The sequence below is a fragment of the Solanum lycopersicum genome, chromosome 5 (assembly GCF_036512215.1).
Source record: "Solanum lycopersicum chromosome 5, SLM_r2.1".
NCBI lineage: Eukaryota > Viridiplantae > Streptophyta > Magnoliopsida > Solanales > Solanaceae > Solanum > Solanum lycopersicum.
The window spans coordinates 26,911,602-26,928,447 of record NC_090804.1 but is presented as its reverse complement, the minus strand read 5'-3'; positions in this window follow the sequence as shown (position 1 = coordinate 26,928,447).

Genomic DNA, 16,846 nt, shown 5'->3' with positions numbered 1-16,846 from the left:
AGTGGGAGATTATTACGATGGACTTCGTCACAGGGTCTCCAAATTACTGCAGATAACATAATTTGATATGGGTGATTGTCGATAAAATGGCCAAATCAACCCATTTCTTGTCAGTGAAGACCACTTATTCAGCATAGGATTATGCATAGTTATACGTTCAAGAGGTTGTGAGACTTCATGGCCTCTCAGTTTCAATCATTTGAGTTAGAGGTGCACAAATAATTGAACAGTTCTAGAAGTCTTTCCAAAAAGGTTTGGGTTCAAAAGTGAACTTAACCACTACTTTTGCTCCTCGGATGAATAGGAAGGGGGAGCATACTATCCAGACCTTTCAAGACATGTTCAGGGCTAGTGTGATTTATTTTAGGTGAATTGGGACAATCACCTACCGCTCATTGAGTTTGCGTACAACAACAGTTACCGTTCGAGCATCTGAATGGCTCCATATGAGGCTCTTTATGCGAGAAGTGTAGATTTTCTATTCTTTGGTTTGAAGTTGGTGAAGCATATTTGATAGGACAAGATCTAGTTTACCAATCCATGGAGAAGGTAAAGGTGATCCAGGGAAGGCTGAAAACGGTACAATCGTCAAAAATCCTACACATATGTTAGGAGAAGGTTGTTGGAGTTCGAGGTGAATGATTGGGTATATCTAAAAGTTTCACCCTAAAGGGTGTGATGAGGTTTGGCAAAAAGGGGAAACTTAGTCCCTGGTATATTTGACCTTATAGAATATCCAAGAGAACTAATAATGTAGCTTATGAGTTGGAGCTACCATAAGAGTTAGTAGCGGTTTATCCAGTGTTGCACATCACTTTGTTAAAAAAGTGCACGCATGATTCTTCATTGGCTATGCCATCTACAAATTTTGGGATTAAAGATAGGTTATCCTATGCAGAGATTCCGGTTCAGATTTTAGATCATCAAGTTTACAAGTTTAGAACAAAGGAAGTTGCATTAGTCAAGGTCCTTTGGAGGAACCAATTTGTTGATGAAGTAACTTGAGAAACTGAAGAGGAAATGAATAAGATATATACACATCTCTTTGTTCTCGGAGAGAATACAGATCAAGGTAATAAATCATCATCTTATTTCTTTATAACCTTTGAGTAAGCATACTATTACTTGCATTGATTGTTGAAAGTTAATCTTGAGATAACAATTGTTATGTTGGTGAAATAAATCTCATTCGAGGACGAATGTTCCCCATGGGGAGATATTGTAAAATCTTTTAACTCATAATAGGCAACAATAAGCTAAGAAACTAAAAATTATCACTTTTAGAAAGGGAAGGGAAAATCTGGAAAATTTCCCAAGTAAAAAACCAATTTTTTCTCATTTTCAAACGGTCATAACTTCTAGCTCAGGATCAAATAGATGTAGTTATGGTTATGGTTAGAAAGCCCTTGTAAATACTTTTCCAACGTTCCCAAGTTTGAAAAATTTCTATATCGTATGAGGGAGATACACCTTTTGGAAGTCGAGCTGTTAAATTAAGAAAAGCTCAATCCGGATTTAAAGAAGGGCAAACTAGTTTTTTCACCGAAGTATTTCCTAATTAATTTTAGCGGTTTAGTTGGGGTGAAAATAACTCTTGAGTAAGTTTTTAGAAATGTTTTTCACGCTTAGGGCTTGGCAGAAAAGAGAAGAGGAGAAGAACAAGGGAGAAAATCAAGATATCTCCAAGAACGCCAATGAATCTAGTGGAATTTGTAGGGGGTGATCCCTATTCAGGTATGTGGGATATTTTGTGTTGGATTATTTTATCCGCACACCAATATTGCTTTAGTTTTGGAGTTTTGGAGTTATCCACAGTCAATTGAGGCTGGGACGGCGAGTCACCAATACGCCCAACCCGACGTTTTTCATCTAGTTTTTGTAGTTTAGTCCATTTAAGTCTGTCTAAGGTACATTAACATCTTTCAATGATTCTTATTGATTCAAATGAGTTTTAAACAGCTAAAAATAATCAAGGAACTCAAATCATAACCTTGAATCCACAATTCAATTCAAGGAAAGTTATGTTCAAAGTTAATAAAGTTAAGAAGTCAAGTATAAAGCTCAGAAGTAAGTTAAAGTAAAGTTCTTAAAGGTTTTCAAGAGTCTCATTTGAACATTTGAACTTTGTTATAAGATTCCAGTTCAAAGCTAAGTAAAGAGTAAGTTGAATTTCTTTTCTTCAAAGGTATATAGGGACTAAGTATTCCCAAAGAGACTTAAAATGTTTGAACATTTAACTAGTAAATAAACTTTGATTTCTAAAGAGACTTAGGGCATGTTTTCAGAAAATAACTATAGCTTTTTAAAAGAAGCAAGCAAGGAAACTATTATTTCCAATATAACATTGAGCTAAGTATTTTGAACACTAATCACAAAACCACTGAATCAATATGATTTTAGAAAAAAAAACATAAGAGCCGACATATTTTTGGGAGTAGTATTAAGCACCAATATGAGGAGAGTGTCGATAATTCATAGCCCCCATAAACCATGTAGCCACCATAGGTATAAAAGATTCATAATTTTTAGATGAACCCTTGTTACAGTAGACTAGTGGATCCATTAGGCAGTTCAGGTCTTATATCTTTGGCAGAGCATAGGATATGATGGCATCACGACGTAGATCGTTGTATCATCAGTGTAGCTCTTATCTGATGGTTATCGATTCGAGAAATTTCCAAATAAGTTATTGTATTTTTATATACATCAGTTTATTTGTACTTTACATACATAAATGAGTTAATTGTATCTTTCATACATTCAGTGTTTACAGTATGTTTCAGACAGTTTTTTTTTATATTGTACTTACTTATAAATTGCATATATATTGAAGTGGGTTAAGTTATTCATGAGTTGATAATAGCCAAGGTAAATTCTTCCTCTTACTCTTTTTCAAGATTAAGTGTTGTTAGCATTCAAACTTGCATACTCGTACATTCAATATACTAATGTCAGTTTGACTACATCGTATTATAATGTAGACGCAAGTAACTATGATCAACATTTGGCGTACCATTGATCTAGTGAGCTGCTCAGAGTCAGTTGGTGAGTGTCCCTTCATTTCAGAAGACATCCTTATCATTGAATTATTTATTTCATTTTCAGTTATTGGGTTTATTGGGAGTCCTGTCCCAACAACCATCTCTACTTTAGAGAAGTCATAGACAGACAGTGTTAGTTTTTCTTTGGTCTTCTATTTCATATGTAAAGACTTGAAGTTGCCATTTTGGCTAAGTACTATTTAAAGTTATTTCCTTGAGTTATATCTTATGTTTAAGCCTTCCGCTGAGTTAAGTTATCCAGGCCAAGGGTTCGCTCAAGGCCAACAATGGTCATTTGGTGCCGGCCACACCCAGGGTGTAGGTGTGTGATATGTATGATATTGGTGACCTAAATCTGATACTTATAACTTGGTAAGGTTATGAGATCTAACCTTTGCATTGAAATAGTATGGTTATGGGTAGCTTATAGTTTAGTTTGACTTATGTTTCTTAATATACGTGCATAATTGCTTTTAAACATGATAAATGCATTATTTCGACTAAATATGCCTTTTATACATGTTTTTGCATGACTTACATATTTAGTACTTTATTTTTCTAACCCATATTTTCTACAGTTTATGAGTGTAGGTTCCGGTCATTTAGACGTTGTACATATGTCAAATAAATCTTGGGTTTACTATTCCCTTCTCTTTGTGAATCCTCAAGTTTGATGACAAGATATGAACTTTTCTAGTTTCCATTATACTTTCTATTTTTAGACTTTATTGATGTAAACGTCTTTTAACCCTATTTGTACTCTCTATAGTATTAGATGGTGAATAAGACAAGCTTACACTTTAACGTTCGTTTATCAAAAAGAAGTTGACTTCGATCATAAAAGTTTTAAATTTTCCACATTAATGTATGTCTTGATGTTATAGTTATTCTAAGAGATTGCATGAGACCCCTTCAGTGTCAAGTACAAATTTTACTTCTAGTGTGTAACCCTGGGTCATGACATCTGGTTTGGCCAATGGAAATAAGATGCAGCTAAATGTGCACCACTTGTGATTTGGGCTTTGTTTGAGGAGGCCTTGTTGTGGCATTTCTTTCCCTGTGAACTAAGGGAAGCAAAGGTACGAGAATCCCTTACCTATGAACTAAGGGAAGCAAAGGTATGAGAATCCCTTACTCTTAAGCAATAATCTATGAGTGTTCATGAGTACAGTCTGAAGCTCACCAAACTTTCCTGTTGTGCTCTCTAGATAATTGATCACATAAGAGGCATGACGAGTATTATTATTGTTGGGTTGTCTCGTTTGTCAAGAAAGGAAGACAAGGCAGTTATGTTGATAAGGGATGTGGACATAACTAGATTTATGATCAATGTTCAACAGTTTGAGGAAGAGAAGCTAAAAGATAGGGAAGAGTTCTAAAACAAGAGAGCTAAGATAGGGAATGAGTCTAGGATGCAGAAAAGTAATGCAAACCGGTAATCTTTCCAACGAAAATATAAGTGACCTGTTGTTTCATCTTCAAGTGCACCTTCACCAAGGAACAAAAGTGAATTTGATAATCAACATTCACAGAATTTTATAGCTAGACCTATGCATTCTCAATCTAGTGTGTCACAAGGAGGTATTAAGACTCTTCCATGTGCTAAGTGCGGTAGGATCCACTTAGCGGTAAGTTGTGACGGCTCCACTAGGTGCTTCAGGTGTTGTCAGAACGAACATTTTATGAGAGAGTGACTTGAGAGTAGATAGGGTAATGGTAATGGGGGCTATAGAACCCAGAATTACTCAATTACCCCACAAGATAAAGTTGCATCTAGATGAGAAATTACATTAGGGGAAGGCGGAGGAGCTAGCTTCCTAGACCAAGAGGATTCGTCAAATGTTTTCACTGATATGATCCAAGTCTTTCACTTTAATGTTTATTATTTGCTAGATCTAGGATCAAGTTTATCTTTTGTAAATCCTTATGTTGCGATGAATTTTAATGTTCTTCATTAGAATCTTCTTGAGACCTTCAGTGGGCCTATTCTTGTATAGATAGTCGGTCGTTATTGTACCATTTCTGTAAATCACAAGAGCACCATGGCTGATTTAGTTGAGTTAGACATGATAGACTTTGATGTCATTCTTGGTATGGATTGGCTTCATGTCAGTTATGCATCAGTTTATTAAAGAACTCGAGTTGTTAAGTTCCAATTTCCTAATGAGTCAGATATAGAGTGGAAGACTAGTTCAACAATGCTTAAGGGTGATTTTATTTCGTAACTTAAGGCGAGAAATTTAGTTTCAACGGGGTGTATTAGTCTGAGTTAATAACTCTACTCTTGACATACCTCATATTCAGTCAGTCTAGTAGTAAAATAGTTTCTAGAAGTCTTTCCAAAGGATCTTCCCAAAGTTATTCCTCATAGATAAATAGACTTTGATATAGATATTCTTCTCGATACTCTTGCTATCTCGATTCTTCCATATTGAATGGCAACAACAGAGTTGAAGAGTTGAAAGACCAGTTGAAAGATCTCCCTTTGTAACAACCTGTTTAGTCGTTTTGAGCAGCAGATTTTATTCTGGAAAAACTGGCTGAGACGACGGACCCCACGACGGACCGTCATGGGCACGATGGACCGTCGAGGGGGTCTCGTTCCAAAACACTTAGAATTCTGAAATTTGGGTACTGAAATCGACTCTCTGAACTTCGTAACGGAATGGCAGGACGGGACCGTCGTGGGCACGACGGACCGTCACAGACCCTTTAATGAAATTGAGTCTCTGAACTCTGTGACAGAGCAGCAAGACGGACCGTCGCAGTCACGACGGCCCATCATAGACTGCGTAATCCCAGGCTGGGTCAGATTTCCTTAAATGTTTTAAGGGGCGTTTTGGACAATTCCTGCTATAATTATAAATTTAGTGGGTTAATATTAATAACTCAATTACTTGGGGGTTAAAAGAGGTAACCTTGAGTTAATTAGTGGGTTACTATTGCCATCTTTTATACTTAATTATATGAAAATTAGGGTAAAAGAAAGAGGGTTTGAATAAGAATAAGAAAAATAGAAAGAACAAGGAGAGGGAGAAGAATCGATCAAGAGAGAGAGAAACGAAGAGAATAGCAAAGCTTTGGGGAAATTGCTTGCTTGATCACGAATCTTCGGTGGAGGTAGGTTATGGTTTTTATGCTTTTCATAGTAAACTCTTAATAGCGAATGATATGTATTGGGTAGTGTTGTAAACCCTTCTATATGCTTAATTGTATGCTTGCATGAATGTGATTATATAATTGTGATAAAATAAGCATGATGAAGCTATTGAATTCTAAATCTTGAAAAACCTCTTGTTTGATGATGATGCCTTGGTATAAAAGAAGGCTTGATGAACTAAAGTGATGAGATGATGATGCCTTGGTATAAGAGAAAGCTTGAGGAATTAACAGAATGAGATTAGTGGAGCGGGTGTCACGAACCGACACGTAGAATTAGGGGATCGGGTGTCACGAACCGACACGTAGAACTAGGGGATCGGGTGTCACGAACCGACACGTAGAACTAGGGGATCGGGTGTCACGAATCGACACATAAAATTAGGGGATTGGGTGTCACGAACCGACACATAGAATTAGGGGATCGGAGTGTCATGTTTCGACACATAGTATTAGGGGATCGGAGTGTCACGTTCCGACACCAGGATAGTATGATGAGGATCGGAGTGTCACGTACCGACACGAGAGGAATAAAGATAATGAATCTTGAAAGATGTCAATATACTCAATTTAATGAACCTAATTCCCAAATGAGTATGATATGGAGGCTTGAGTCCTCATGAGTGTACTTGACGTTATTTATCAAAGATTCGTGTGCATGTTGTTACTACAGATTAAGTATTGTAGTTGATTTATGATATGATCTGATATATAGTGTTTTCTATTTTGAGTTGGCCGATGATATCTACTCAGTACCCGTGTTTTGTACTGACCCCTACTTGTATGTTTCTTTCTTTGTTAATTGTGGAGTACAGCAAACGTGCCGTCGTCTTCAACTCAACCGCAACTCTAGCGAGTCTTCATTACACCGGATTTCAGGGTGAGCTAATGCTTCTAGCTTGGACTGGGTCTTCCTCTTCATGTCTTAATGCCTTGAACTTCCGGCATGGACTAGCTTTTACTTATTTTAGCTTCTTAGATACTCTTAGATTTAGTAATTTGAGATAGATGTTCTTGTGATGATGACTTCCAGATTTTGGGGATAATAATAGTTGTTGAGTTTTTAGAAGTTATTCAAATTGATTTTCATTAATGAGTTTAAGTCTTCCGCATTATATTGTGTTATTATATTGAAATGTTGGGTTTTGTATTGATTGGTTCGCTCACATAGGAGGGTAAGTGTGGGTGCCAGTCGCGGCCCGTTTTGGGTCGTGACAAACTTGGTATCAGAGCATTAGGTTCGTTGGTCTCATCACACAAGAACGAGTCTAGTAGAGTCTTAAGGAACGGTAGGGGGACGCCTTTACTTTTCTTTGAGAGGCTATAAGACTTTAGGAAAACTTCATTCTTTCATTCTTTCTTTCGTGCTATTACTTGGGTCCAATAGGTATCTAGGTGATACAAATTTGTATCTGACCATCTTCACTCTATTTCGCAGATTGTTAGAACTAGAGCAACAACCGCGCCAACATCAACATCGGCATGACAAGATGCATCTGAGCCAGCCACTTAGACTGTAGCTCAAAGAGGAGCAGTGGCAAGAGGCCGCGGTAGAGGTCGTGAGAGGACGTCCTCTAGAGGAAGAGGACGAACGCCTGGCCCATCTGGTACTAGGGCGGTGCTCCTCCACCAACTTAGGAAGTAGGAAGAGAGGGTGAGGATGGGGAAAATGAGCAAGTGCAGAATGAGGAATTGCCACCCCAACCTACCCAGAGATGATCAATCAGGTTCTTACTTATCTTAGCGGGCTGTCTGATCAAGCCAGACACCTCCAGTGTTTTCTGCACCAGAACCTCAGGCTCCGGAGGTACAACATGCGGCTACTGTGGCTCCCCACATGGATGCCTCATTGGAAATAGGAACGTTTCCTCGTCTGACTACAGGGCCTATAATGACAAATGATCAGCATGAACTTTTCAGTAAGTTCTTGAAATTGAAACCTCCAGTCTTCAAGGGTGCTGAATCTGAGGATGCCTACGATTTTCTGGTTGACTGTCATGAGCTACTACACAAGATGGGTATAGTAGAACGGTTTGGTGTTGCGTTTGTGACTTATCAGTTTCAGGGGAACGCCAAAATGTGGTGGCGGTCACATGTTGAGTGTCAACCAACAGAGGCACCACCTATGACTTGGGCATCATTCTCTAGCTTTTTTATGGAGAAGTATATCCCCCGTACTTTGAGGGATAGGAAAAGAGATGAGTTTTTGAGCCTAGAGAAAGGTAGGATGTCGGTTACTGCATATGAGGCTAAGTTTCGTGCATTATCCCGGTATGCCACCCAACTTTGTTTCAGTCCACAAGAGCGGATTCGCCGTTTTGTGAAGGGGTTGAGGCCAGAACTGTGAATTTCAGCCCTACAGGTAGCGTCCACGGCAAAATCCTTTCAAGAAGTGGTAGACTTCGTGATAGAGGTAGAGGGAGTGAAGCCAGAAGACTTCACCATGGAAACGACATCAAAAAGGTTTCGAAAGGGAGGTGAGATTAATGGTTCTTACTCTAGAGGACAGGGTTCAGGAGGTTACTCAGTCCGACCAATTCAGTCTTCACTACAGACTGTAGTTGGGGGTCCACCTCAGACCAGTCAACACTTCTCTGAGAAACCTATGCTTGACTCCAGGGAGTGTTATGGATATGGGGAGACTGGACATATTAGGAGGAATTGTCTAAAACAGAGTTATAGACCCCCAATAGCTAGAGGTAGAGGTGGTCATGGTAGAGGCCGTTATTCTGGAGAACGCGGTGGCCGAGGTAATGGTGGTCACCTACACGGTCGGGGTAATGGGCAAACTGGAGCCACTACAGCACAACATGGTAGGGGCAACGGGCAGACAGGTGATAGGGCTCATTGTTATGCTTTTCCTGGGCGGTCGGAAGCGGAGACATAAGATGTTGTTATCACAGGTAATCTTTTGGTTTGTGATTGTATGGCTTCTCTATTGTTTGATCCTGGATCCACATTTTCTTATGTATCTTCCTCATTTGCTAATGGTCTTAATTTACATTGTGAATTGCTTGACATGCCTATTCGTGTTTCTACTCCGGTGGGTGAGTCTGTGATAGTTGAAAAAGTATATAGGTCTGGTCTGGTGAATTTTGTGGGGAGCAATACTTATGTAGACTTGGTTATCTTAGAAGTGGTTGATTTTAATGTAATTCTGGGTATGACTTGGCTTTCTCCGAATTTCGCGATCTTGGACTGTAATGCTAAAACTGTGACGTTAGCCAAGCCTGGGACAGATCTGTTAGTGTGGGAGGGCGACTACACTTCCACTCCGGTTCGTATCATCTCCTTTCTTCGTGCTAAGAGAATGGTTAGTAAGGGGTGTTTAGCTTTCTTGGCACATCTCAGGGATGACACTACCCAAGTACCTTCAATTGTGTCGGTTTCGATAGTTCGTGAGTTTTTAGATGTGTTTCCCGCAGACCTTCCGGGTATGCCACCGGATAGAGATATTGACTTCTGCATTGATCTTGAACCGGGTACTCGCCCCATTTCTATACCCCCTTATAGAATGGCTCCCGCGGAGTTGAGAGAGTTAAAGGCCCAACTTCAAGAGTTGTTGAGCAAAGGCTTCATTAGACCAAGTGCATCTCCTTGGAGTGCTCCGGTGTTATTTGTGAAGAAGAAGGATGGGAGTTTTTGGATGTGCATAGACTACCGGCAGTTGAACAAGGTAACTATTAAGAACAAGTATCCCATTCCTCGCATTGATGACTTGTTCGATCAGTTACAAGGTGCTTGTGTCTTCTCTAAGATTGACTTGAGATCCGGTTATCATCAATTGAAAATACGGGCAACGGATGTACCAAAGACTGCTTTTCGGACCAGGTATGGGCATTACAAATTTGTAGTGATGTCTTTTGGTCTTACGAATGCCCCTGCTGCTTTCATGAGCTTGATGAACGGGATTTTTAAGCCATATCTGGATCTCTTTGTGATCGTATTTATTGATGATATATTGGTATACTCAAAGAGCAAGAAGGAACATGAGGAGCACTTGAGAATTGTATTGGAAATGCTGAGGGAGAAAAAGCTTTATGCCAAATTCTCCAAGTGTGAGTTTTGGCTAGATGCACTGTCCTTCTTGGGGCATGTGGTTTCTAAGGATGGAGTGATGGTGGATCCTTCTAAGATTGAGACGGTGAAGAATTGGGTAAGACCTACTAATGTGTCAGAAATAAGGAGCTTTGTTTGTTTAGCTAGCTATTACCGTCGATTTGTCAAGGGATTCTCTTCCATTGCTTCCCAATTGACGAACTTGACTAAGCAGAATGTTCCATTTGTATGGTCGGACGAATGAAAGCTTTTAGAAACTCAAGACCTTGTTGACTACTGCACCAATCCTTACCCTGCCAGTGGAAGGTAAAAATTTCATTGTCTATAGTGATGCATCCTATTCGGGTTTGGGTGCAGTGCTAATGCAAGAGAAGAACGTAATTGCTTATGCTTCAAGGCAATTAAAGGTGCACGAACGTAATTATCCGACCCATGATTTGGAATTGGCTGGGGTAGTGTTTGCCTTAAAGCAATGGAGACACTATCTATATAGGGTTAAGTGTGAGGTCTATACGGATCATCGTAGCCTACAGTATGTCTTTACTCAAAAATATTTGAATTTGAGACAGAGGAGATGGATGGAACTACTGAAGGACTACGATATCACTATCTTGTATCATCCGGGAAAGGCTAATGTTGTGGCGGACGCATTAAGTAGAAAGGCAGGGAGCATGGGAAGTCTAGCTCACTTGCAAGTTTCAAGACGTCCATTGGTTAGAGAGGTTAAGACTCTGGCTAACGACTTGATGAGGTTAGAAGTAAATGAGAAGGGAGGATTGTTGGATTGTGTGGAGGCAAGATCTTCTTTTCTTGACAAGATTAAGGGAAAACAGTTTAATGATGAGAAATTGATCCGGATCCGAGATAAAGTGTTGCGAGAAGAGGCTAAAGAAGCAACAATCGATGAGGAAGGTGTTTTGAGAATCAAGGGAAGGGTATGTGTACCCCGCGTTGATGATTTGATCAACACTATTCTAACAGAGGCTCATAGTTCAAGGTACTCTATACATCCTGGTGCAACCAAGATGTACCGTGACCTAAAGCAACACTTTTGGTGGTGTAGAATGAAGCGTGACATTGTGAGTTTGTTGCCAAATGTCCAAATTGTCAGCAAGTAAAGTATGAACACCAGAGGCCTGGAGGCACACTTCATAGAATGCCCATTCCTGAATGGAAGTGGGTAAGAATTGCGATGGACTTCGTGGTTGGTCTTCCAAAGACAATGGGTAAGTATGACTCCATTTGGGTAATTGTTGATAGGTTAAATAAGTCTGCTCACTTCATTCCGATCAAGGTGACCTACAATGCAGAGAAGTTAGCCAGAATCTATATCTCAGAAATCGTTCGATTGCATGGAGTTCCACTCTCCATTATATCAGATAGAGGTACGCAGTTTACTTCTAAGTTTTGGAAAACATTGCATGCGGAATTGGGTACTAGGTTGGACCTTAGTACTGCGTTCCATCCTCAAGTATTGATATGGCTCCATTCGAAGCATTGTATGGGAGGAGATGTAGGTCTCCCATTGGTTGGTTTGATGCATTTGAGGTTAGACCTTGGGGTACTGACCTTTTGAGGGATTCATTGGAGAAAGTGAAATCTATTCAAAAAATCTTTTAGCGGCGCAAAGTAGGCAAAAGGAGTATGCAGATCGAAAGGTTAGAGACTTGGAGTTTATGGAGGGTGAGCAAGTCTTGCTGAAGGTTTCGCCCATGAAAGGGGTGATGCGGTTTGGTAAAAGAGGTAAGCTAAGCCCAAGGTATATTGGACCATTTGAAGTACTTAAGCGAGTAGGGGAGGTGGCTTATGAATTAGCCTTGCCTCCAGGGCTGTCCGGAGTACATCCGATATTTCACGTGTCTATGTTGAAAAGATACCATGGGGATGGAAACTACATCATTCGTTGGGATTCAGTTCTGCTTGATGAAAATTTGTCTTATGAGGAGGAGCCTGATGCTATTTTAGATAGAGAAGTTTGCAAGTTGAGGTCAAGGGAGATTGTATCCATCAAAGTTCAATGGAAGAATCGACCCGTTGAAGAAGCCACTTGGCAGAAAGAGGCTGATATGCAAGGAAGATACCCACACCTGTTTATAGACTCAGGTACTCCTTTTTGCCCTTGTTTTTCTTCTTATGATCGTTCGAGGACGAACGATGGGTAAATTGGTATCTATTGTAACGACTTGTTTAGTCATTTTGAGCAGCAAATTTTATTCTGGAAAAACTGACTGAGACGACAGACCCCACAATGGACCGCATGGGAACGACGGACCGTCAAGGGGGTCTCGTTCCAAAACACTTAGAATTCTGAAATTTGGGTACTGAAATCAACTCTCTAAACTTCGTAACGGAATGGCAGGACGGACCGTCGTGGGCACGACGTACCGTCACGGACCCTTTAATGAAATTGAGTCTCTGAATTCTGTGACGGAGCAGCAAGACGGACCGTCGCAGTCACGACGTCCCGTCACAGACAGCGTAATCCCAGGCTGGGTCGGATTTCCTTAAATGTTTTAAGGGGCGTTTTGGACTATTCCTGCTATAATTATAAATTTAGTGGGTTAATATTAATAACTCAATTACTTGGGGGTTAAAAGAGGTAACCTTGAGTTAATTAGTGGGTTACTATTGCCATATTTTATACTTAATTATATGATAATTAGGGTAAAAGAAAGAGGGTTTGAATAAGAAAAATAGAAAGAACAAGGAGAGGGAGAAGAATCGATCAAGAGAGAGAGAAACGAAGAGGATAGCAAAGCTTTGGGGAAATTGCTTGCTTTATCACGAATCTTCGGTGGAGGTAGGTTATGGTTTTTATGCTTTTCATAGTAAACTCTTAATAGCGAATGATATGTATTGGGTAGTGTTGTAAACCCTTTTATATGCTTAATTGTATGCTTGCATGAATGTGATTATATAATTGTGCTAAAATAAGCATGATGAAGCTATTGAATCCTAAATCTTGAAAAACCTCTTGTTTGATGATGATTCCTTGGTATAAAAGAAGGCTTGATGAACTAAAGTGATGAGATGATGATGCCTTGGTATAAGAGAAGGCTTGAGGAATTAACAGAATGAGATTAGTGGAGCGGGTGTCACGAATCGATACGTAGAATTAGGGGATCGGGTGTCACGAACCGACACGTAGAACTAGGGGATCGTGTGTTACGAACCAACACATAGAACTAGGGGATCGGGTGTCACGAACTGACACGTAGAATTAGGGGATCGGGTGTCACAAACCGACACGTAGAATAAGGGGATCGAAGTGTCACGTTCCGACACATAGTATTAGGGGATCGGAGTGTCACGTTTCGACACCAGGATAGTATGATGAGGATCGGAGTGCCACGTACCGACACGAGAGGAATAAAGATAATGAATCTTGAAAGATGTCAATATACTCAATTTAATGAACCTAATTCCCAAATGAGTATGATATGGAGGCTTGAGTCCTCATGAGTGTACTTGACGTTATTTATCAAAGATTCGTGTGCATGTTGTTGCTACAGATTAAGTATTGTAGTTGATTTATGATATGATCTGATATCTATTGTTTTCTATTTTGAGTTGGCCGATGATATCTACTCAGTTCCTGTGTTTTGTACTGACCCCTACTTGTATGTTTCTTTCTTTGTTAATTGTGGAGTACAGCAAATGTGCCGTCGTCTTCAACTCAACCGCAACTCTAGCCAGTCTTCATTACACCGGATTTCAGGGTGAGCTAATGCTACTAGCTTGGACTGGGTCTTCCTCTTCATGTCTTGATGCTTTGAACTTCCGGCATGGACTAGCTTTTACTTATTTTAGCTTCTTAGATACTGTTAGATTTAGTAATTTGAGATAGATATTCTTGTGATGATGACTTCCAGATTTTGGTGATAATAATAGTTGTTGAGTTTTTAGAAGTTATTCAAACTGATTTTCATTAATGAGTTTAAGTCTTCCGCATTATATTGTGTTATTATATTGAAATGTTGGGTTTTGTATTGATTTGTTCGCTCACATAGGAGGGTAAGTGTGGGTGCCACTCGCGGCCCGTTTTGGGTCGTGACACCCTTAGAAAGATTTTATTTCACCAAGTATCTAACCTTGGGGCGCTGTGCGGTATTATTTTGAAGAAGAATGATGGTTCCCTTAGAATGTGTATAGATTACCATCAGTTGAAAAAGGTTACTATCAAGAATAAGTCTTCCGAGAATTGATGATCTCTTTAATCAAATTTGCGGTGCCACTTGTTTTTCTATGATAGACTTCAAATTTAGATATCAGAAGTTGAGAGTAAGGGAACATGATATTCCAAAGACAATTTTAAGGACCCGTTATGGTAATTATGAGTTCCTAGTTATGTCCATTGATTTGACCAATGCTCCTGCAGCGTTCATGGACCTTATAAATAGATTACTTAATCCTTATTTAGATATGTTTGTTATGTAATCATTGATGAAATACTAAACTATTAAATGAGAAATAGTTAAATAGGAGCTCTTAGTTGTCTCCAAATAGCAATGTGAGAAAATTTTAGTTGGTATGACAGATATGATAAGAGTAACCCCGCTAAATACCCAGTTCATCCATCATTAGAGGATGAATGATCCCAAGGGGGAGAGATTGTAACACCCCATCATTTTTTTCAAACTAAGACTCGAACTATCATTCGTAATCAGTAAGTTTTTACCAAGGAAATTAAAATTTTCCTAAGGGATAAGGTCACTAGATATAGCACCTTGAGTTCCAAGAAGAACTAGAGAGAATTCATTAACGTCATTCCTAATTTCTTCTTTGTTTTGGGTAAACTTCAAATGACCATAACTCTCTCTCCAGGATGGGTTAGTTAGGCTAAAAGATATATAATAAAAGGTATTTGAATACTTTTTCAATGTCACCATTGTTACGTTTGGATGTTGGATTAGTGAGATATGCCCTTTTGAAGTCAAGTTGTCCAGTAATGGAAAGTTGCTCGAAATTAGAAAGGGGTATTATGGTCTTTTCATTATCCAATTAGATTTAATTCATTTTTAATAAGGTTTTAACTGTCTAATCCTATTTTTTCAGTTTTATAATCATAATATACGCCTAGAGTTTTAGTTAAGAGTTCAAGAAAAGAAAATAAGAGAAAAAAGGAAAATAGAGGAAAGGATCAAGACATTCGTCGAGGTTCTTGAGTTTTATTGCGGATTTTCACCATAGGTTTTATCCCTAAGAGGTATGTACGCTTTCATAGTATTGGTTTCATTCACCCACACGGCAATCATGTTAATTTCAGTGCAATTTCATTCTTGAAGTTGAAAGATTATATTTCTTGATGAATTCTTGAGAAGTGTTCTTGAAGTTCTTACCAAATATTGTTGTGTTAGGGTTTTTATGATTTGTTGAGATCAAAATGAGTGTTTTCAAGGGATGTATTTAGTGGATTAGAGTGTATTTATTTTAAGTAATTGAATCCAAGTTATTGGGTAAGAAACTATTCGATTATAGGTGAGTTAGGGTGAGAAAACGAGCAAAGAAATTCGTCAGATTTTCTAGGTTAGGGGCCTAGTGCGTCGCGCCAGCCAGTGCACCCCCACGCCACTCATTGCGCTAGGGTCGCTTTCTCTGTCCATTTTGTAATTGTACCTTCACTCCCTTTTAATCTGAAATAGTCTACGCTACTTCTAAACACATAGAAATCATTCCAAACATGATCATAACCTCTAATTCATAATTTTAATTCAATATAGAGTTAAGAGTAAAGTATGGAGAGTTATTCTGAACATTTTGAAAAATCCGTTTTGAGTCGTTTTGAGGAGTCTTCTACAATTTCTAAAAAAAATTCTCAAGACTCAAGTAAGTGAGCATGACAGTGAGGAGAATGTATTCATAAGTCTACACTATCACCTATATATTTCGTATCATGAACATAACTCTTGAATTCATAATTCATATTCAATAGAGGGTTAAAAGTAGAGTCAAAGAAAGTATATGAGTTCAATAGTGAATCCTTTGATATCAACTATCGATTTGAGTTAAGTTTTGAGGTAGTAAGTACGTGAATTACAAGAGTCATATACTCCAGTTCCATAATGTTACATAGACCCTTGAGTCAGGTTGTTCATGCACCTAAATTATGTATGGACTTTATAAATTGAGTATTATCGAGAGGAGTAGTATCTTCAAGTTCTAAGTCTTGAGTATTCAGTTCCTAACCTTTTTGAGAAGATATTCATGATCGTGAGACAATTACATGTTACCCATGAAGTCCTTGATATGATTATCTCATGCCCATAATTCCTCATGAACCGTGTAAGTCAAGTAGTCTTCTTATGAGAAGTATCTTTGAGTGTTAGAGTTGAGTAGTCCATGCCCATAACTCCGCATGAACCCTATGAGTCAAACATACTTGAGGCGAGTATTATTATTGAATTTCTTGAGTTCTGAGTTGTTGAGTCTCGAGTATTGAGTTCTAAATACGGTTATTGAAAATCGTAAATTGAGTCGATCACGTCCATAATCCGGCATGACCTTTATTTCAAGAAGTCGTTACAATATATTAAAACTTGTTTTATGACTTTAGCATTGAGTTGAGTAAGAGTAAGAGTGAAGTTTAG